General features: G+C 43.0%; 1 pseudogene; it reads right to left on the bottom strand.

Moving 5' to 3' along the window:
- Positions 1-649: 649 nt before the first annotated feature.
- LOC119512840 lies at positions 650-1,379 on the bottom strand (annotated as a pseudogene).
- Between the last annotated feature and the right edge of the window lie 4,960 nt (positions 1,380-6,339).

Below are 6,339 nucleotides of genomic sequence, written 5' to 3'. Positions count from 1 at the left end.
TTCAGTCATTTGTAAGGTTATAAAGAGGTTCTAAGGCCAAAAAAGAACTCTTGGTCTCAAGTCTCCTTACAGGAAACATATTTTAGAGTAGGAAAGCAAATATAAAAGGTTATCAAAACTTCAGAAACATCAGGATGGCTTTAATGAACTAAAAACAGCAGGAAAAAAATTTTTTTTTTTTTTTTACCTCAAGACTAACTAAAACGAGAATTCCTTATTAAACTCCAGATTAACAACATATATTTTGTAAACGACCTTATGCAGCTAGAATTCCTTATTTAAGAATTCAAAGGCACTTCAAAATTACTACCATGTATTTAACCTCATTATTGGTTACATTCTACAGTGTCATCAATATCTATTACTTAAGCTACTTAGCAAAATATATATTGCTATTTTTATTTCAGTTTTTGCAAATAAAAGAAAAAGAGAATATCACAAAACCTGTCACCTAGATTCTTCTAATGAATTGGCCTGGTAAAGTGTTTTCTGGAAAAATAAAGGTTCAATTCTTAATTGGTTAAGTCCCCAAAAGGTACATATAACTTTCCTGTCTTCTAAAGATCATTCGAAGTTATTTAACTTAGTAATGATGTAAGTCCTTCATAAACACCAAGTATTGTATTACAGCTATAATCGATGAGGGTCATTAGGTGGTGTAAACACAGAAGAGCCCCCAAACTGTGGGGCATTTTTTAATCCCCCACCCAGTCCAACGTGCGGATGCAGGCAGCGGGCGAGTGCTCGCCGGCCAGCCCTTTACTATCACTACGACTGAGCGTCGCAGGTGCAGGGCAGCGAGTATCAGCACCCTCCAGGGACCCCTCCAGAGCCCCCGCGGCCCCTTCCCCCGCACACCCCGCGTCACCTCCTGCGACCGCCCCGCGCCCGCGTCACCTGGGGCGCCCGAGCCGCCGCCGGAGGGCGCTCCCGCAGCTCGCCGGGAGCTCGCCCAGACCCGGCCTCAGCCTCGGCCTCGCCGAGGGCCCCGAGCCTGCGGCGCTGGCTCCCTCGCCTCTGCGCGGCCTCCTCTGCAGGGTGGTCCTTCCTCCGCAGAGCCCGGAGCCGTCCGTTCACTGGGCGCCCCAGGTTCTCCAGACGGCTCCTCGTCGCCGTCGCTGTCGCTGGACTCGGCTCGGCGCTGCCGGAAGTTCCTTCTCGGCCTGTGAGCCATGACAGAGGCCCGAGCTCCGCCTGCGCGCTCGCCACTAGCGCCTGTCAGCCCGGACCCTCTGCTTCCCCTCTGACGCGCGCGCCCGCTTTGCTTCCTTGTGGGCGCGCCTGTTACGCGCGCCGCTGACTCGCCTCGCCGCGTTCGTCGGGAGTGCGCATGCGTGCCTCTTCTCTCTCTCAGGTGGGCGAAAATGTGTGATGACTGCTGGGGTCTGGTGGTAAACCAGGCATTGCGGTGCACTTTGAGGCGTATATTCCATCGACAAAGCAATTTTCATTTTTTAGAAATTCTCCGTGGACAACCCGACCCATGCTCTTACAATTAGATAGATCCTATCTTCAGGAAATTCGGTTTGAGAATGACCACAACTTATTCTCTGCACGAGGCAAAAACAGTAGCTTGTGGAAGTCTGAGCTGTGAGACAGCTTTCTCAGTGGTGTGCACCGCTGTGAGCCCTGGAGAGCCAATGGCAGAATTTTCAGGAATTTTGCAAGCCGGTTGCTAAACCCAGCCATTATTAAAAATTAAATTATATAAACGTGCAATTAAATAAATGTACAATTAAATTAAATTAAAACAAAATTAATATATACTCAAAATCAATGCTTAAGTTTTTACTACCTTTTATAATTATCTATGTTCTTGAGTTTATTTACATCTAGTGAGCTGTATTGTGAAAATACTATATAACATACTACACATTTCTTCTGGTTCTGTGTTCAGCAGTGTCACACTAGTAGCTTGAAATCAGCCATGGTGGGAGTTCTTATACCACAGAGATGGGCAAGCCTTACAAATTAGGGCTTTTCTCCCAGAGAGCCAGTTATTAAATATTTACTAGCATACCCTTGTCTATAGTCCACCAAAGGGATAGAGAACAGGCAAAGTCTTCCTGGCTGATCAGCCCCAGAACCCTTTTGTTTATAGCTTATCTAAATGAACTAGTACCACCCAGAACATCTGGCAATGCTGTCATAAAGTATCATCAGTTACTCATAATTTATTAATGACTTATTGTAAAGAGAACTTTCTCTTTTAAAATACAGGTAAATTTAAGGCACTTCTTGAAAGCTTTTTTTTTTTAGACTGGTGGAAAGTGGTGTGAAAAGTATACTTCTGGAAAACGGAGATGCTTGTGCTCTCTGGAAGAGCTGCTTCCTATTATGGACCAAGGGCCCCTTACAGCTAAAATGAATTCCAAAGACTGGAGGTGGGATGGGGGTGGGGGTGGGGTGGTGTCCCATTTGGCCTAGTGCTTTCCAGTCTACCATCTATCCATGCATGCCATGAATGGCACTCCATTCTCCCATTGCAGAGGAGGGTGTCTTTCTAAATCAAATTACAAAGCAGTTAATGCAAAACCAAAAAGAAAAATATGATTTTAAATTTTGGGGAGTGAGGAAGATGATCATGATTGTAATAAATTCAGTGTTCTCTTCATGCACGATATAAAGGAACACAGCCATATATTGTGCAGTCCAACCAGCACACACCATATAGCCCAGCCATCATGCTAGGCCCTAGCCTAGTGCTTCTCAAATCTAATGTTCTCCACATCACCTGGAATCAGGCAAAAATGCAGATGCTGATTGCTCAGGAGGGGCTTGAGATGCTTCATTGTAGCAAGCTCCCAGGAATTGCCAAGGCTGCTAGTTGAAGGACCACAGTTTAAATAGCAACATTTCGGAGCAGATACTAATTTTTTAAAAAATGTTCCTGGTAACTTGATCCTGATGAACAGCACGTGAGTGCCATTATGTATCTCATAATCTGGAAACTGAGTAATCCTCATAGAGGAAAACTAAAACAAATCTATACACAGTGATTGCGGTTATCTAACTGTAGAAGTTATTCACCATAAGGGGATAACTGTCTATACCTTCTCAAGAAGAGTTCCCATCAGTCTCCAAAATTGCTTTAGTGTTTGTTTCAGTTTGAAAGGTGTTGACAGGACAGAATTCATTCAGAGTGTCACTTGCAAAAGGAACAGTTTACTTAAGGCTAAAGAATGATGTTGGTGTCCCAGAGGGTGTCCTCTCCCTTTGAAAGTCACCAACTCATGAACAATGTTCAACCAGAATTGAAAACACCATGCAGAGTTTCTCACTTTAAACTACACCACCTCTTTTATTCGTCTTGGTATCCCTGTACCTGGTACAGTGTCGAGTATGTGATTTGTCCTGAATTAACATGAATGGCATTGAACTAAATGTGTGAATGAGGAGATTCTAAAACACCTGTATTCAGCCACAGCAGTGAATCCTGAGAACATGTCAATCATTCTGTTCTAGTTTGCTAAAGCTGATGAAATGCAGTATACCAGAAGTGGGTTGGCTTTACAATGTATTGGATTGGATTTATTAACTTACAAGTTTACAGTTCTGAGTCTGTGAAAATGTTCCAATTAAGGCATCAACAAGCCTCTCCCTGAAGGCTACCAGCGATCTGGACTCCTCTGTCACATGGCAAGGCACATGGTGATGTCTGCTGGCTCTTCTCTCCCAGGTTCTGTTGCTTTCAGCTCTGCCTTCAGTGGCTTCCTCTCTCAACTTCTTGTGTTTCTCTCTTTTAGCTTCAGTCTCTCTTAGCTTCTATTTCCTTCTCTCTAAACTTCTCTAGTGCCCTCTTCTGTCTTTTATCCTCTTATAAAGGACTCTAGTAAGAGGATTCAGATCGACCCAGGGGCAAGCCTCAACTGAAATAACCTAATCAAAGTTCCCACCCACAATAGGTCTATATCTACTGGAATAGATTAAAAGAACAAGATTCTTTTCTGGGGTACATACAGCTTCAAACCACCACACATTCTGTCACACATGTTAACAGACAGGAGATAGACATACTGAAATAGAAAGAAAGAAAGAAAAAATGCCTTTTAAAACCAAAACCAAAAGTTTGTTCTGTGAAAGAGAAGTGAGAAAATTGAGTTTCTCTGGGTATGGTCTAGATGGGAGAGCATGAAACAGAACTTGTTTAATAAAGGGCCTGTGCCAGTTTGGATATATTATGTCCCCCAAAAAAGTCACATTCTTTAATGCAATCTTGTGGGGGCAGATTGATTAGTCTGTTGATAAGCGTGGAACCTCTGACTGAATTATTTCCATGGATGTGTGGCCCTGCCCGTTCAGGATGGGTCCTGATGAGTTCACTGGACTACTTAAGAGAGCTCAAGAGCCTACGTAGATGCTGATGATCAGAGATGCTTAGAGATGCTTGGAGTTGTGGACAGAAGGACCTTTGGAGATGCTAAGCTAAGAGATGAAGCCCAGAGTTTGCCCTGGAGAAGCTAGGAGAGGACCCCCAGAAGCTTAGAGGGAAATGCCCTGGGAGAAAGAAGCAAGGACGCACAGGAGCTGAGAGAGAGCAGCTAAGACAAAAGCCCAGAGACATTTTGGAGAAAGCCATTTTGAAACACAACCTGGGAGCAAAGGACCAGCAGACGCCAGCCACATGCCTTCCCAGCTGACAGAGGTGTTCCAGACCCACCAGGTGTTCTTCAGTGAAGCTCTAGCAAACAGGAACAGGGCTCTAGGGAAAGCAGAGTGAAGGCTCTAATGTAGGGTTACCAGATTTAGGGAAACAAAATAGGATGCCCAGTTAAATTCAAATTTCAGATTAAAAAAAAAGGATTTTTTTTTTCTATAAATACATCCTATGCAATATTTGGCACATAACTGCATGGAACATATTGCAACCATAGTCTGGAGTAAAGAGAGATGTGAAGAATTTCAAAGGGTAGAGAAAGGGTTTGTAATCCGAGGGTGGTGGTGGTGGTTCTGGAACCTGAGGGGAAATGATGGCCAGTGAGAAGTTCCCAGTTGCAGGGTGTTGAGAGCCAGCAGACTTGGTGCTGTTTTCCCCCAAACCTTCAGTAAAACTTCTCCCCATACCCCCACCCCAGTCTTGGGTTAACACTGCTGCTGGGATTGAAGGACTCAGGGGCTGAGTCTGGGGTGGTGGCAGCCCCTTTGTGATGAGGAAGGGGTGGTGGCTGTGTGGTTTCTGGGCTGAAAATGTCAGGGGAAATGCAGTGAACGACACAAAGCAGCTGCTGAGCACACCTGGCCTGGGAGTGGCTATGAAATGATCCCTTTCCCCAAATGACCCCAAGAAAGTGGATCTTTAAAGGGGAAGAGGCTCCAGGGTTACAAATGTAAACGGGAAAAGGGCAGCCAGAAAAAAATTGTATTTCTCCAGTCTTTCCAGGTGCCCGCAATTATCACTGCCTCACATTATTTGCTCTTTTTCATGAGTAAAAGGACTTTTCCCCTGAGAGGGCAAGGATAATGCCCCATCTGTAATTTGCCCTACACAATACTTGCTTATTAATTAATTGACCGATTATTAGGAGACTTTGCCTTATTCCTTTTATATGATTTCGAATTGCAGGGGTTAATTGAAAAAAAATTGGCATAACAAATTTTCCAACCTCTGGAAATCTGTCATATTTTTGCAAACAGTCTGCTTTTTCCCTTAAAGTGAAGTGGCACTTTAGTCAGGGTGTCTTCTCATTTATTAGTGGATTCTGGGCTCCCTCTAGTGAGAAATATTATACTTACAGAAGAGCTGTGTCAATTAGTCTTTTAGAAATTACTTCCTTTCCTATTGGAGAGCTATCTTAAAATTTTATCTTGTTATAAGCAACACATATATTTCAATTTTTAAGCCAACCTATTTCAAAATTTCTCAGAGGACAAATTTTGGGAAATTATTTTTATAAGTAAACTAGCACTCTTCTCTGGAAATTAAAAACAATTTATTGTAGAAACATCCTTAAATGTATAGACCTAATAATTGAGCTTTCATTTTTATAGCATCTGTTTTTTGAGCCCTACTCTAATGAGGGAGACAAAAGACCTGGGTCCTGCTCCTAAAGCTGGGAGACAGTAGCCAATTATCCTGACGGATCTGCCTGTTGGAAATTCTTTATGGTCTCCTGTAATCTCAAGTATTGCGAATTTTTTTAATAGTAGATCCCAACTTTCAGAAGAAGCAGATGTCTTTGGACTGTCACTTTTATGGGTCTGAACTCTTCTATTGAACTGAAAATATTTTCTCAACCATCTGTTATAGATGCATAATGAGCCCCATAATATAGATAATTTAATTCTGTCTTCATATACATTAGGCAAATAGGGAGCTGTTATGAATGCATTAAATTGTAG

Source organism: Choloepus didactylus, chromosome 17, assembly GCF_015220235.1.
Source record: "Choloepus didactylus isolate mChoDid1 chromosome 17, mChoDid1.pri, whole genome shotgun sequence".
NCBI classification, from domain to species: Eukaryota; Metazoa; Chordata; class Mammalia; order Pilosa; family Megalonychidae; genus Choloepus; species Choloepus didactylus.
This window is presented reverse-complemented; position numbering and strand designations above follow the sequence as displayed.